The sequence below is a fragment of the Heteronotia binoei genome, chromosome 9, assembly GCF_032191835.1.
Source record: "Heteronotia binoei isolate CCM8104 ecotype False Entrance Well chromosome 9, APGP_CSIRO_Hbin_v1, whole genome shotgun sequence".
NCBI lineage: Eukaryota > Metazoa > Chordata > Lepidosauria > Squamata > Gekkonidae > Heteronotia > Heteronotia binoei.
Window position 1 is genome coordinate 37947464 of NC_083231.1, and position 15768 is coordinate 37963231.

Sequence of the window (15768 nt, forward strand, 5' to 3'; positions counted from 1 at the left end):
GCCACAAAGCACCACCTTGTCTGACAATTTTCAACTTTGTGCTCATTATGGTCATGATACTCTTAGTCAAGCAGTAACATTGTTCTAATATCAATGGCATACCTTGTACCTTAACCCCTAGCATGCTGAGGCACTGCACTAGGCACTTCTGGTGGTTTTTTTTTTAAAAAAGATTGGACTAAAGAACATGGATGGCAACTCAATATGACACTCAGCCGCCATCAACTACAAAGCAGAAACCAGATGAAAATCCCTCCTGCCGTCGGTTTTCATTAAATGGGAAATGGGCTCCTCAAACCTGTTCCAAACTACACTACAGTAGGTCCTGAGGTCAATTCCTGATATAGAAGGGGAAGAACTGCCTCATCCTCTCCTTCATGCCCTCTACCCTTTCCTACAAAGAGCCACTGCACTTAGCAGAAGCTTACCTTAACTTGCTACTTGAACAAAAGAACTTTCATCATTGCACATGAAATGTGCGGCCATTAAGCTATTTCAGCAGAAAAAAAAATTATTTCAGAATGTACAAAAAAGATTCAATCTTCTGTTCTCACAATAGAAATATTCACTGAGTAACCTGAGGACAGGCACCAAGATCTCTTGATTTCTATGATGCCTGACTTATTTCCCTCAGGCTATGCAGGTCAAAGAAGTACATGGAAACAAATATAAAACCACCACACAAAAAGCTTCACAAATTGGTCATGAAAGAATGATAGCCAGTTCACTCAGATTTGACCTCTTGCATGTAAATAAATTGTTCCTACTAGAGGTGACGGTGCAGATTATGGGGCTAGTATTTCTGCAATTTATGAACAACAAACTACAAAACAAGTTTTTAAAACAAAAATATCAACTGAACACTTACAAGCAATGCTTTTGCACTGCTGAAAAATGAGGACAGCTTTCATAATTATTTTCTTCATATTTTCCACATCCTATTAAAAAAAAACCCAGGGGTTCTTCTAGATACAAACTGATTAACACTATATGTATGGGCAAAGATACATTTTAAATTTCACCTTTTTCATGGGCACAAATCTACTATTTATACTCAACATATTATGTTCAAACAAGCCACTGTCAATTCAACTGTATCTGAAATGCTCTACAAACCATATTTTCTGTTTCTTTCCAAAACTTCTTGAAAGTTAGCCCTGTTAGAGCCTTTTAAAGAAAAAGGCAAAAGAGGAAGAATTACAGAAGTCAATAGGCAACTGTATAGTAACCAACAATTTTCCTTCTCAGGTGAACTTACTGATGTCCCTTGTTAAACTAGTTGTGTGCTGAAAATTCTAACTAATCTATTCATTTAACTTGATTGATGTACCCCCACCATGTCTGCAGTTTTGTTTTTCTTTACAACTGCAGTTTGCTTTAGAATATTGAAAATAAAAAGAAAATGTTTATTTGTAATAAGTTCTATCGCAAAGGCTTGAGACAATCAACAGGCCAGCAACACAAAGTACTACAGAAGCAAAATAAGTACGTTATAAGGAAAAAAATGATAACATTCTACCTTGGGCACCAAAATCCAGCCAAAATTTGTTACAACTGGCATGATCACAAATACTCAGACTCAAAGGTTTTTCTTAAAAATATGGATACCAATTTGTAATCCTGACTTCAAACTATAGTAAGTATGGTTAACAATTTGTACAGTTGTTCTGGGCCATATCTCAGTAAGCCCTAGTTAGCTCAAAAGAAGAAAGGGGGAATAATGCATGGCAGAGGGAGATGGAAGAAGTTAGGGTATAATACCGAGGAATGTTGGTCAGACAATGATTGATGCTTGGACAGAATGATATCTGAATTAAAACACAGTGGCCACAGCCAGATGAGCAGTTTGACATGACATACTAGCTTTACTTGCGCAGATTTAAATGGCTTGATTAGACAATGACATCTGCATTCCATGGCCCAGTCACTGGCACTCCACCTTGCTGCACTTTTGGAAGCAGAGTAATTAGGCACTGGGGAAAGTCCAGTATTTATGGATGATAGGGCTTCCACTTCTCGTTTCTGGGTGTCTGAACTGCCCTGTTGTGAACTGAAGCCACATGGAAAGTCTGAACTCACAGATCCATTTCTGCAGCTTTTTTAAGTTACTGCCAATATGCGCGTAAGTGCTACAGCGCATATATGCATGCACCTGCCTGTGTTTTTTTTAAAGAAACCAACTGGGCAGCACACTCTGCAGTTGAGGTGCTGCAGTAATGTGGATGCCTCATCACTGGCTGAGCATGCGGGCAGACCGTCACATAGTGTGCTGTCTGGCTAGTCCCTCCCACAGCACTTTAACCTGCCACACTTAGAGGCACACCGGGACCATGCCAAGCCTCCCTTCTGACTGTATCCAGTATTTGATAGTGTGAGGCTGCTGGCAGTTTGACATCCCAGCTCAGGTTGCATTGGGATGAAGAATGTATTAACAGAAGTCTGCACATTCTGGCTCTACATCAGTGTTCCCTCTAAGCTGAGTTAGCATGAGCTAGCTCACAGATTTTTAGCCTCTAGCTCACACATTTTTGTTTTAGCTCAGGAAGGAGGACCCCAGAGCACAATAATTTAAGTAGTAGCTCACAACTTTAATGCCAGCAGATCACAAAGTAGAATTTTTGCTCACAAGATTCTGCAGTTTACAGGGAACATTGCTCTACATATATCCACAAGGACTGGCCTCAGTTAAATTGAATAAATCTCACACGTAGTTATTTGGCCAGACTGAGAGATATGCACACAGGGATGACGTAGCTCAAATACTGATAAGCTTTTCTAGATATTCTGCTTCTCATTTGTAAGACAGTATGCCTGGAACCATCTTGGAGGTTCTTCCATCCCTTTGTTGCTGCTACTCTATACAGGACTGATAAATCAGGGGGAAGTAGTTTGGGAGATGTCAACTAGTGGAAGTGGCAGAAGCACTTAACTGATGTGGTAGCTGTTTCATCCCAAACAGCAATCTTAGTACTTAGTACTCTATAGAGTACTAAACAACAGTCTTAGTACTCTATTTGGAAAATTAAGAGACTGTGAGGGGTCCTCCCTGAAATACTGTATTTGAGACTCTTGTTTGGCTTTAATTTCTGATTGTATGAATGTATGCCTACTTTTGTAGGCTGTACATTATATGCCACAATACAATATACTTAATTTTTTATAAACTATTCAAGAGTATGTGTCTTGCACAATATTTTTGATATTTTTGTATTCCATATATTGTGCTGCCATTGTTCTTTTGCCAAGAAAAATCCAGGCAAAAACAAAACAAACAAACAAAAAGGATAATTCACTAAATATATTTTATATAGATGTATATATTTTATTCTTTTAAGATGATGTCTGTCTTGCCACAGGCTTGCTACCAAAGTGCTATGCTTTTCAGAGCTACAAGCAAAAAAGAACACTTAAATTTGGAAATATGAGTGGACAGCATTTGGGAATATGAGTTGGAGTCTAATGACTTTTTTCTTGGAAAAAGTAAGGAATGGGCCTCTTTTTACCACCAAGATAGCTATCCTGCGGAACATGAAACACATGTGGACCACAGCTACATGAAACAGGGGCTACACTGAGGAAGGGGATTAGATGAGATCCAGTGAAAAAGGCAAAAAGGATCTGACCTCATGCCTTATAAGTCTGCCTAACTACTACTAAAAAAAAGTAACTACAGTAACTCTAGCCCATCTATAACGGGAGAATTTATGGAAAACAATGAGTGAAAATTATTTTAATCTGGGCACCCATACATCTGACAGACAACAATCACGGTCAGATTATTCCTGGCTCCAGTGTCTCTACTACTTGTCCTCTGCCAACCCTAAGAAGTTAAGGATTGCTGGAAGCTTAGCTCTCTCATAGGCTACATTTTGCAGACTGTATGGCAGAGACGTTTAACTAAATATTTGTGGCCACAGATCCAAATTATCATAGCTAAGAAACATACAGTGTAATCCTAAACAGTTATACTATTCTAAATGTATTGAAGTCTATCAATGTAAATGGGCATAACTCTGTTTAGGACCACATGGCTAGTTCTTAGTGTAATCTAGCAATGCAAACAATGGCTGCCATTGTAACATGGACCTGCTGCATACATAGGAAAAGCATACAACAGCACGCTGTAACAAGAGGGAAAATGCTATGCCATTATTCCTGGCAATGTAAGCTAACTTTCTACACTTGAGTTTTATGAAAAGATGTGATTGCATTGGTTTTGTTGGGAAATGGAATATCCAAGTAACCTCCTCTTTCCCAAAAGCACAGACAGTTATGAATAGTTATCTTTCAACACACTTCTCACAGGAGCACTAGAACATTCATGTCTATACATTAGCTATTAAAGTCTAAATGCTAACCCTGAAAAAAAATCACAGAAAGAAAAGAGCAATTTTCAAATAACTGACAAGAGACAAGTTTGAACAGAGGATACTTAAAGGTTGACATGCTTTATTATAGTGGTATTCACACAGATTGCGGTTTTTCTGAAGGAACAAATACAGAGCAGACCAAATGTTAGGGAACTGGAAGAATATCATCAACAATACACTTCAGTAGAAGAGTACTGCTTTTATATCTCATATAGAGCTACATTTTATGGCAAAAGCCCACACAAAAGATTATGTTCCCAGCACAGGGTGTCTGAAATCAGGCAAAATAAAATCTATTAGTATTGAGTTCCACACTTAATCCCTTCTACAATGTAGATTATTATTTACCCTAAGGAGAGTACCATATTAATACTGCCTCTTGTATCTTTCTTGCAATTTATAGGTACACAGCTCACTTAAGAAACGTAACAGAAGAAAGGATAACACATCTCAAAATATGTAACAGAAGAAAGGATAACACATCTGGTCATTTAAAATATTAGTTAGATATAAATTAATCACAGGTAACTATAAGACCTTGATTCCTAGATGTCCAGTTCTGGTACTGGAGTAAGCCCACAAATAACTTTCTAAGGGAGATTAAAGATAAAATCTGTAACGGTAAATCATTAAACTCCTCATTTTCAAAACTGGTGCAAGTCTTGCTGCATGGTGCATACTGAATGATACTGGAGACTTGTACTGCATACAGGATGTCCCCAAATCCCAAACTTTCCATTCAGAACTGCAGCATGTTTTTGATTAATTACTCACATTTCCCCACGAAGGCTTATGTTATCACTTTTTTTCCTTAGTTCTCAATGGGAAAAATAAGAGTCACTGCCTTAGAGGATTATTAACAAACACTCTGGTGATTATGTAGCTGAATGCAACAGTTATACCACAATTATCTTCTTTGGCAACTCTTGTGTATACCCATGTTTGTGGGAAAGGGCCCCTCTGTCCACTTACACATTTTGGATTTTATGTTAAGACAGAAAATGAAGTTATTAACAAGTCTGTTTATTATTGACAAGGGTTGTTTTGTAGAAAAATAGGTGGTGGAGCTCATTAGCATAACTCATTAGCATAAAGCAACCCCCCAATTAAAAGCAACCCCATGCAAGAAAGGCGAGCCCTGGGCAAGTGAGGCCTAATTGGGCTGGCTAGAGATCCAGCCAGCTCAAGTAGGCTTCACTTGACTGGGGCTCTCCTGGGCCACCCCCCCCCCAGTCAAAAGGCCAGCAAGCAACCCGTCACCCAAAATCACATAAGAAGTGGAGAAAGGGTGGCACGGGCTTCTCCAGGGGTTAATTAGGGCTGCTTGGGGTCATGGCAAAGCCCCTGGTGACTGACTACCTGCCTGCTCTCCTAATCCAGGGATTGTTATGAAGTTGCACCTACTATTCAATAGACAAGGCATGTGGGGAGGAAGAGGGGGAACCCTCAAAAAGGTTCAGGAGCTGCGCTTCTGTGAGCTCCTGCTGAATCGGAGTCCTGATTACTGATAATGTATATAGAGGCAGAATAATGAACATGCAAGCCAGTGGGAGGGTGCAGTTGAGACCGTTTTTTTTTTTAGCTTAGACTGCAGCTATACTGTACTGTGTTGTTGTATGATAGAGGCAGCTGTTGTTTGGGGAACAGCACAGGACCAGAAAGTATTGCATATAGAGTATTGTGTTCAGTTTTGGGCACCACAATTTAAGAAGTATATAGACAAGCTGGAACATGTCCAGAGGAGGGAAACAAAGATATTGAGGAGGTTTAGAGACCAAGTCCTATGAGGAAAGGCTGAAATAGAGGAGAGGAGAGGAGATGACTGAGTGATACGATCACCATCTTCAAGTACTTGAAAGGCTGTCATAAAGCGGATGGTGTGGAGTTTTTTTCTGTGGGTCCAGCAGGTCAGACAAGAACCAACAAGTTGAAATTAAATCAAAAAAGTTTTCAGCTAAACATTAGAAAGCACTTCCTGATAGAACAGTTTCTCAGTGGAACAGATTTCCTCACAAGGTGGTGGGCTCTCCTTCTTTGGAGATTTTAAAATAGCGGCTAGATGACCATTTGACAGCAATGCTGATTCAGTGAATTTAGGCAGATCATGAGAAGGACAGGGGCAGGTACTTTTCTTGCATTGTGCAGGCAGCTGAACTAAACGACCCTGGAGGTCTCTTCCAACTCTACGATTCTACATAATCTTCCTTCTCAAACAAAACCATCTGTATATTTGCAATGTCACCCTAATTCAAAGCATATCTACTAAGAAATTTTGCACAATATCAATAAGATATACAGCCAGATAAGCATATTTGGATTGTGGCCTTAATGGTTACAAGGTACTACTAATGAAGCAGTTCTCTCTGCTTCTCCCACACAGATATTTGTCATGGGCTGTGTTATGTACCAGTCTGAGAGACGCGCATAGGGCAACATAGTTTATTGCATGGTACAAACACGAGGTAAGAGAGAGAACACGCGGGCCGGGTCCCACATATATACAGATCCGGAACTATTCACCCTGCTGGCCAGTCCAATGCTGGCCAGCCATATTTCCCGCCACTCGCTGTGATTGGCGGATGACCAGCGCTCTTCGCGGAGGCATCGGGTTGTCACCTTTGCCTCCGCGGCTTTAGCGGACTAACGCTTTAACGATGGTACGTTATAACGAAATGGTTGCGCTGTCTGGAATGAAGGCGTTCTACGAACGCCATACACTACACCCCTCCCCCCTCAGTTAGTAACATAGTCCTGTAAGTAGGTGGGAGGCCGGCGCTCTCGAGTCGAACGTCGTGGGGTGGCTTGCGGAGTCGTGATGACTTCGGGCCCCGGCGTCTCCTCGGGAGCCTGAGCATCCGAGGGTTGCGGGGCGAGTTCGGGGGCTTGGTTGGCTTCTGTAGGAGGCGGCAGTGATATGGATGGCGGCGGGGTTGTGGTAGGCTCCTCGGGTTGGGCTGCCCCTCTTGTTTCTGTGGGTGCTTCGGGTAGGGTCCTGCGCCGCATCTGGTCGATGTGCCGGCGTAGGATCTGGCCCCCCTCAGTGGATACTTCATAGTGACGGGAGCCCACGACCCGTAGCACCCGCCCAGCCACCCATTCGGGCCCCGTGGCGTAGTTGCGGGCGAACACTGGATCCCCGGCAAAGAACCCCCTGGCTGCCTCGCGGACCTCGGGGGACCCTCGTGTGTCAGCAGCCCGGTCGGGGTGCAGCCTGTCCAGCCTTGTGGTGAGCTTGCGCCCCATGAGGAGCTCAGCGGGACTGACCCCTGTGGCTGGGTTTGGGATGACCCTGTTGTCAAAAAGGAATGCGGCCAGCCTGTGATCCCAGTCGCCCTGCACGATCCTGCCCAGGGCCTCTTTGGTAGTGAGGACCATCCGCTCGGCCTGGCCGTTGGTGGCGGGGTGAAAGGGGGCCGACCTGATGTGCCTTATGAGGTACCTCTGAAGGAAAGCCTGGAACTCTCCCGAGGTGAAGGCGGCCCCGTTGTCCGAGACCAGGGTGTCTGGGATGCCGTGGGTGCATAGGACCCGGCGCAGGGCTCGGATGGCGGCTGCCGAGGAGGTGGATGCTACAGGGAGGACCTCTAACCATTTTGTGTATGCATCCACGATTATAAGGAATATCTGCCCCTGGAACGGCCCCGCGAAGTCTATGTGGAGCCTGGACCAGGGTTTCCTAGTGGTTTCCCACCTTGTGGCCGGGGCGCTGGGTGGGTCCGGCCGCGATTCCTGGCACGCACTGCATCTCCGGACCCAGTCCTCTATTTCTCCGTCCATTCCCGGCCACCACACATAGCTCCTGGCTAAGGCCTTCATCCTCACCATGCCCGGGTGCGTTTCATGTAGTGATGCAAGGACCCTTTTCTGAAGGGGAGGGGGGACCACCACCCGGCTCCCCCATAGCAGGCACCCCTTGTGGGCCGCGAGTTCCTCCCGCCTCATTTTGTACGGTTTGAACTCTCCCCCCAGGTCCCTCTCTGGCCACCCCCTCACCACCCAGTCGAGCACCCTCGCTAGGGTTTTGTCTTTCCCTGTGGCCTTTGCCACTTCGGCAGCGTGTATGGGCTGGTCAGGGAGTGCCTCTATTGACATCACCTGGTGGGCTGGTGCTGGGTCGGGCCCCGTGTCCGGCAGTGGTAAACGACTGAGGGCATTGGCGTGGCCCATTGCCTTGCCCGCCCTGTGTACCAGTGTGTAGGTGTATGAATTTAAGAATTGGTTCCATCTCAACACCCTCTGAGACAGGATTTGGGGGGTTTGCCGGTCGGGGGCTAGCAGACCCAAGAGAGGCTTGTGGTCGGTCGCTATCGTGAACTTGCGACCATACAAATAATCGTTAAATTTGTGAACCCCCGCTACGATCGCCAGGGCTTCCTTATCTATTTGAGCGTAATTACGCTCCGCTGACGTTAAGGTGCGGGAATAGTAGGCGACCGGTACCTCCCGGCCGTCCGATAGTTGGTGCCCCAGAACGGCGCCCACCCCGTACGGCGATGCATCGCATGCCAGAATGACTGGAAGGCGCTCATCGAAGTGGTGAAGCACCGCGTTAGAGACCAGGACGTCCTTCACTGCCTGGAACGCAGCGGCTTGCTTCTTCCCCCACACCCAAGGAGCTTTTTTGTCCAGTAACCGGTGTAGGGGTTCCGCGATGGCCGCTTTGTGGGGTATGAACGTGTGATAAAAGTTGAGCACCCCCAGGAAGCTCTGTAGCTCCGCTTTACTCGTGGGGGCTGGGGCTTGTACGATGGCCCTGGTTTTCTCCTCGGTCGGGTGGATTCCCTCTGCGTCCACGGCGAATCCTAGGAACTCCACCCGCGGTACCCCCAGCAAACACTTCTCCCTCTTCACCTTGAGTCCAGCGGTTTGGAAACGACGGAGCACCTCCCTGAGACGGTTGCTGAACTCCTCAGGGTTCGGGGCGGCGATTAAAACGTCGTCGAAAAAGGGCTGGACTCCTGGGATCCCTTTGAGGAGAGCGTCCATTATACTCTGGAAGATCCCCGGAGCTACGCTGACCCCAAACTGTAGCCGGTTCACCTTGAACGCCCCCCTATGGGTCACAATCGTCTGTGCCTCGGCCGTTTTGGCGTCCACCGGAAGCTGCTGGTAGGCTTGTGCCAAGTCCAGCTTCCTGAAAATTTTGGACCCCGCAAGGGCGGCCAGGACGTGGCTGACAACCGGCACTGGGTAGGGGTTATCCTGGAGCGCCTTGTTGATTGTGCACTTGTAGTCGGCACAAATCCTCACGTCCCCATTTGGTTTGACCGGAGTCACTATGGGGGTTTCCCACATGGCGTAATCGACCGGCTCTAGGACCCCTTGTGCTACTAGGCGGTCCAGCTCAGCCTCGATTTTAGGTTTTAGGGCGAAGGGGACTCTCCTTGCCTTAAGCCGGGTTGGTCTGACCGTGGGGTCGAGCGGCAGGGAGATGGCCGGGCCCTTGTAGCTACCCAACGACCCGTCAAAAACCTCTGGGAATTCTCGGCACACCTCCCCGAACCCCCCCGCCATGGTCGTTTGTGACACCTCAACTCTGATTCCTAAGGGGCCGAACCATGTGAGGCCCAACAGGGTCGCCAGTGGTCGCTTAACTACCAGGATATCTAGCGGGCCTCTGAAAGACCCTCGCTCCACGCTCACCCTCGCCCACCCCGCGATCTGGACCGGGTTTTTCTGGAAGTCCCGCAGTACAAAGTCGGCCGACCGCAGCTGTCTCTTGTAGCCGGGGTGTAACCGCCTCAGGGTCTCCTCCGCAATTATGGAGATGGAGGAGCCCGAGTCCACCTCCATGAGGCAGGGGGCCCCCTCTATGCGGACCGACACCTTAATCTTGTTGGGGGTGGCCAGGGGCAGGTTCAGTACCTGTAGCGTGGTGGAGGCCGTGGAGTGGAACTCAGCGGCCTCGTGGTGCGTGGTTGGCCCCGGGCGGTGGGGCTTGGCTCGGCAAGCCCGCGCTATGTGACCGGTCTTCCCGCAGCTCCTGCAGTCCCAGGTCCTGTACTTGCAGTCCCGCCGGTCGTGGGGGTCGCCGCAACTGGCGCAGTTCGCTCCTTGGTTGTTGCGTTGGTTCGATCTTTCGTTCGCCCGGGGCCGCTGTGGGGCTCGGGAGGCTGGTCTTGCCGCGCGGTGCATCTGGAGCGCTTCTCCTTCGTCCGGGTGATGGGGGTCCAGCTCCTCGTGGTGGACAGCTTCCGACTTGGCCCTGGAGAACGTCCGGGAGGCGCGCTCGAAGGCCACGGCCTCGCTGAAGGCGCCCTGAAGCGTGAGCTCTTCCTTTGCGAAGAGCTTTTGCTGGAGCCTCTCGTCGCGGAGGCCCCAAGCGAACCGGTCGGCCAAGGTCTCTTCCAAATTCGGGAAGTTGCAGCTTCCGGCGATCTGGCGCAGGGCGGCCAGGTAGTCTGCAGCGGATTCTCCCTGGGCCTGGTCCCTCTTGTGGAAGAGGAACCGTCGGGCCACCCGCGACGGCTGCGGCAGGAAGTGGCCCGTGAGGAGGCGGACGACCTCCGTGTACGTTTTCTCCGTGAGGCGGGCGGGCGCCGAGAGACCCTTTGCGATCTCAAAGGTGGCGGCCCCGCAGACGCTCAGGAGCACGTCCCGCTTCATGCCGTCCTCGGTTACTCGATTCGCCCTCAGGTAGCAATCGACTCTCTCCGAATAGGATTCCCATCCCTCGGGCTTCGTGTGGTCGAAAGCTTCGATGTGACCGGTGTTCCCGCTGGTACTGGTCATGGCGGCGGTCGTTGCGAAGTAGCGATACAGCGATGAAGCGATGGGACGACGAGTTGCCCGGGCGTCTCCTTCGTAGCCCTTGTTGAAGGACTAAAATCCCACCTTCGTCGCCACTGTTATGTACCAGTCTGAGAGACGCGCATAGGGCAACATAGTTTATTGCATGGTACAAACACGAGGTAAGAGAGAGAACACGCGGGCCGGGTCCCGCATATATACAGATCCGGAACTATTCACCCTGCTGGCCAGTCCAATGCTGGCCAGCCATATTTCCCGCCACTCGCTGTGATTGGCGGATGACCAGCGCTCTTCGCGGTACGTTATAACGAAATGGTTGCGCTGTCTGGAATGAAGGCGTTCTACGAACGCCATACACTACAGGCTGCTGTCCTGCTGCCCTCTTATTGGATACTATGAGATTAGCTGATCAGAGTGGGGATCCAAACTTGGGTCTCCCAAGTCCTAGTCAAAAAGTTGAATCACTGTACTACACTGGCTTTCATGCAGTGGTGGCTACTGAACAGCAGCAAGTAGCTGGGCCTTGGTGAGACATGGAGATTGTATGGCAGCAAGTCATGCAGTTGTTGCTGCTTTGCCATGCACATTGAGTTCTCCTTCAAAGGTCAAAAGAGCCCTGAAATAGTCTTTCCCCTGTCTTTTACTGAAAGAAACCAAGGCTTGACAGCTGGTGATACTTTTGTGGTATCCTAGCAATGGCCACAACAGCCACTGAGCAGCCACTGAGAAGGCATTAATTTCTTAAATGTATAATGGGGGGAGGATCCCAATGTATTTTAAATTAAATTAAATTTAATTTGTGATTTATACCCCACCCTATCCCGCTAGGCGGGCTCAGGGCGGCTTACAACATTAAAACATTGCAGTAACAATAGATAAAACATCCAATTAAACACAACAAATTTAAAATATCTCATAAACATAATACATAAAATAGAGGTTTCATATTTTTCTGTAAGCCTGAATCATTTTTCATATTTGCATAGAGATTGGTCTTGTCTGTCATGATTCCCATCTCCAGATTTAAGTATCCACAGATTTGTCCATGTTGATAATTCAATATACTGCTGGTTACTATTTTGACAGCAAAAAATTCTATACATCCTTTGCCACCCAAATCGGAATAAAGTCACAAGGAAGTTGGATGAAACTAAGGGCCACTTTATTTCAAATCAAGTAATAAATGACAAGGGCTAACCAGAACTGCAGCCTGGTCAGGGCCAGGGGTCTCAACAGATACCTCCCCTGCCATTCAACGGGTGAGCGATCCAGCCCCTGGCCAGAGCAGTACACCGCAGCTTCCACCAGGCCAGCCTCAGCAAGCAGGCAAGCCAGAAGGTCCAGTCACCAGACGCATGCCTCAATGGAAGGAACATTCCAGCTAAGTCCCAAAGGACTATCTGCATTCTCCCACCCTGGGTCATCCAGCCCAAAGGCTGATCCTGCCAGACTCCTAACCCACAAGAAGAGATGCTTTCTGGTCCTCCCCTAGCCACATATGATCATCAATCACAGAAAAACCTGCCATAGATAAAGTGACCAACCTATTTAGCAGCACCTCCCTATAGCCAAATCCTCAGTCCACTGACATGCTATGTAGGAGAGGCAAAAAAACACATTAACATCCTGCCAGCCAGAGTCTGAACGGGGTGGGTGGAAGGTGCTGCTGTTATTGCAGCAAGCTCCACCCCCACAGAAATGTGCCCATATGGGCCGAATAGGTCCTCCCCTCTTCCTTCCCGAGTGGCAAAGGTGTCCCTCCAGCCTTACAGCGAGGCTGCTGGCTGGTAGCGATGAATTTTTAAGGATCAGAAGTCTTGAGTTGGATTCAGCCAGTTTCCCCCCTTCTTATTACAGTCTCCATTCCACATAGTCTTTGATGTTTTTGGACAAGAGGCTACAGCAGTTTAAGATATCCAAATATTTAAGTAATAACATCAAACTTTGTCCATAGTTCTATTGATCCCATGATCTTAAGCACCATCACCATATGAAGGCATCTGAAGAACGTTCTATAAAACATCATTATTTATTATCAATACTATTATTGCAATGATCAGACTATAAAATCAGTAAAGAATAGCAATATAATATTATGAATATAAACTAAAATGGCATGCAGAAGGTTACAGTTTTATTTGATCAGTCATTAAAATGACTACAGAATGCAATATTTTTCTTACCTTTTGTCCTTTCAAACACTTCCTGTGTTTTCTGCTGCTGACAAAATATATTCCAGTTGGCTACAGTTGATCTGAAAATATGTAAGGCACACATATTACAAAATAGGACATTATCAAGGAGATTCTGGATTTCCACCCCAAAAATAAAAGTGTATATGTATCACAATTAGTACCATCCTGTTCTATTAACACTTATCATATATGTATCTTTCTTCAATGAAAATGCACTCACAAATGATGTAGACTGGTCTTCCGTCAGCTTTAAATAGCTGTACCTTATTCAACAATTATGAAATTTAGTCAGAAATATTTATTATGCAATTTAGTCAGAAATATTTTATGGGTATATCGAATACACTGACCATTTATTATTACTATCAAAAATGTGGAAGGAACATTTCATTAATGTGAGTACCTGATCAACATTTTAATATAAATATATAAGCACATGCCTTATATTGCCTCTGATCCAGGTAAGAGAATATTTTTCACAAGCTTAGATTAAAACAAATATATTTGCTTCACCAAGTACATATAAGACATACCCCAAAATGTGAAAAAGAGACATTATTCTGACTCTGATCCCATTCTGGGTGTGGCCAGGTTTTAATTAGCTGCTGCACTGTCCGGATTGTTTCATCTGGTATATTGATGACCTTTGCTCATCGCCCAGAAACTGGTCCATCTTGGGCTATGGTTGCCAGGTTCTGCCTCCTGCCTTGTGAGGGACTTTGGGAGGTGTTCCTGGAGGGGGGGGGGATATCACAATGTGATGATGTCACAGAAAACTGATGTCATCATGTTGGGGACTGGTGCCCTGCATGCCTGAACTCCAAGCTGTGAATTTGCCATTGGAGTTCAAGCAGCCCCTCCTTCTGGTAAACAGCATTTAACGGGGCCCTGTAAATGCTGTTTGTAAGAAGGGGGGGGAGGGTGTGTGTCTGAGCTCCAAGCAGCAAATTCCCTGCTGAATTCCAGGCATGCTCCTTTATTTCAAATAGCATTTAAAGGGTTCCTTTATATCCTGTTTGCAAGAAGTGGGGCAGCACATGCCTGAACTCCAGCCATGAATTCATTGCTTGGAGTTTAGGCATGCAGCTGGTGGCTGCCTCTCTCCCTCTCCTGCAAGAATATCTTAAGGGTAGGCCACCCTGCTGGTGAGATGGCTGGCAGTGGGCAGGAGCCCCCCAATCAAGAGATCCCCACCCCCCACCTATGATAGGCATCCCTATCATAGGAGCATCTACATGCAGAAATTTCTGGGAGCAGTCCCCAACTGTGCCATCTGGTGTGCTATAATCGTTGCTGTAGTTTTATTATTGGAATGATGTTTTAACTGCCTTGCAGTGCAGGGGAGGATGAGATGAAAGTCCAATAAATAATCACAAAAAACCCCTTGAAAGCCAGTTTTCTGCTTTGCAGCTATTACGTACAGAACCTTCTCTGCAGAGAACCAAGCTTCCTGGAACTCCCAAAGATCCCAGGGTTCTGTGCAGTCAAGGGAATAGAGAGACTCCATCTTGTATCAAAGAAGTAAATCATCACGAGGCCTATGTGCAACTAATTAAGTGCATCTCCTGATGAGAGGGATTAATTCCCCCGAGAAACTGTCACACACCTCAGTCAAAGCTTTGTTCTTTGATTCTCTGGGATCTCCTCTCCCTCAGGCCAAACAACACAAGAGTGTTTGCAGGACAATAGCTTTGTATTCCTTCTTCATCAAACGCATCCATTACAATACAGGCCTACAAAGTAACCTAATCAAATCCCTAATGAAGCAGAATAACTTCATCTCCTTTCCTATTAAACTTTGTCAGAGTATCCTGAGTTTCAATTTTCCCACTGCTATCAGAAAAGGGCATGAATTTATAACATATAAAGAGCCACTCTGGGCTAGCATTTAGCTCCAGTCATATTCCTTGGCTGTCCTTCTGTCATCACAGGAAAAAGTTCTGTTCTTCCAGATTTCCTCACTCTTCCAGAACTCCTGCTTGTGCTAAAGGATTAGGAATCATATTAACGTTTTTTTTGTCTACCTGACAACTCCCCTACTTTTTAATGACTATCTGAATGCCTCAACCACCACCCCTTCACCCAAGCCTGGCTAGCCTCACTCTCCAACTCAGCTGCCTCTCCTTCTAAGTCCCGCTAAGAGAAGCCTCATCTCCGTACTTCATTGTTCCTTCCTTACCCACATATATTCCTACCTCTCCCTCCCCTTTCCTTACACCTTCTATCTGTTTGGAATTGCAGAGGTAAATATATCTAGATAAAATTCTATGGCTTGTACTAAAAGCTATTAAAATTATTTGTTGATTACTTATTCCACAGTATGTGTTTATATTGAGATTTTATAATTTTTTGTGTTTATATTGAGTCATATGTGTTTATATGGAGTTATTTTATATTTTTAAATGTTGTTTTTAATTGTTCAAATGTTTCATTTTGTATATTTATCACCTTAG

At 46.3% G+C, this 15768-nt stretch overlaps 1 protein-coding gene across 1 annotated transcript in view; it reads right to left on the minus strand.

The window, feature by feature from the left end:
* TENM3 (teneurin transmembrane protein 3) overlaps nt 1-13321 on the minus strand; it is a 721265-nt gene extending 707944 nt beyond the window's left edge. The window contains exon 1 of the mRNA XM_060246485.1: nt 13304-13321. The gene's annotated coding sequence lies outside the window, so the exon portion shown is untranslated. The remainder of the gene's footprint in view (nt 1-13303) is intronic.
* Nucleotides 13322-15768: the final 2447 nt, after the last annotated feature.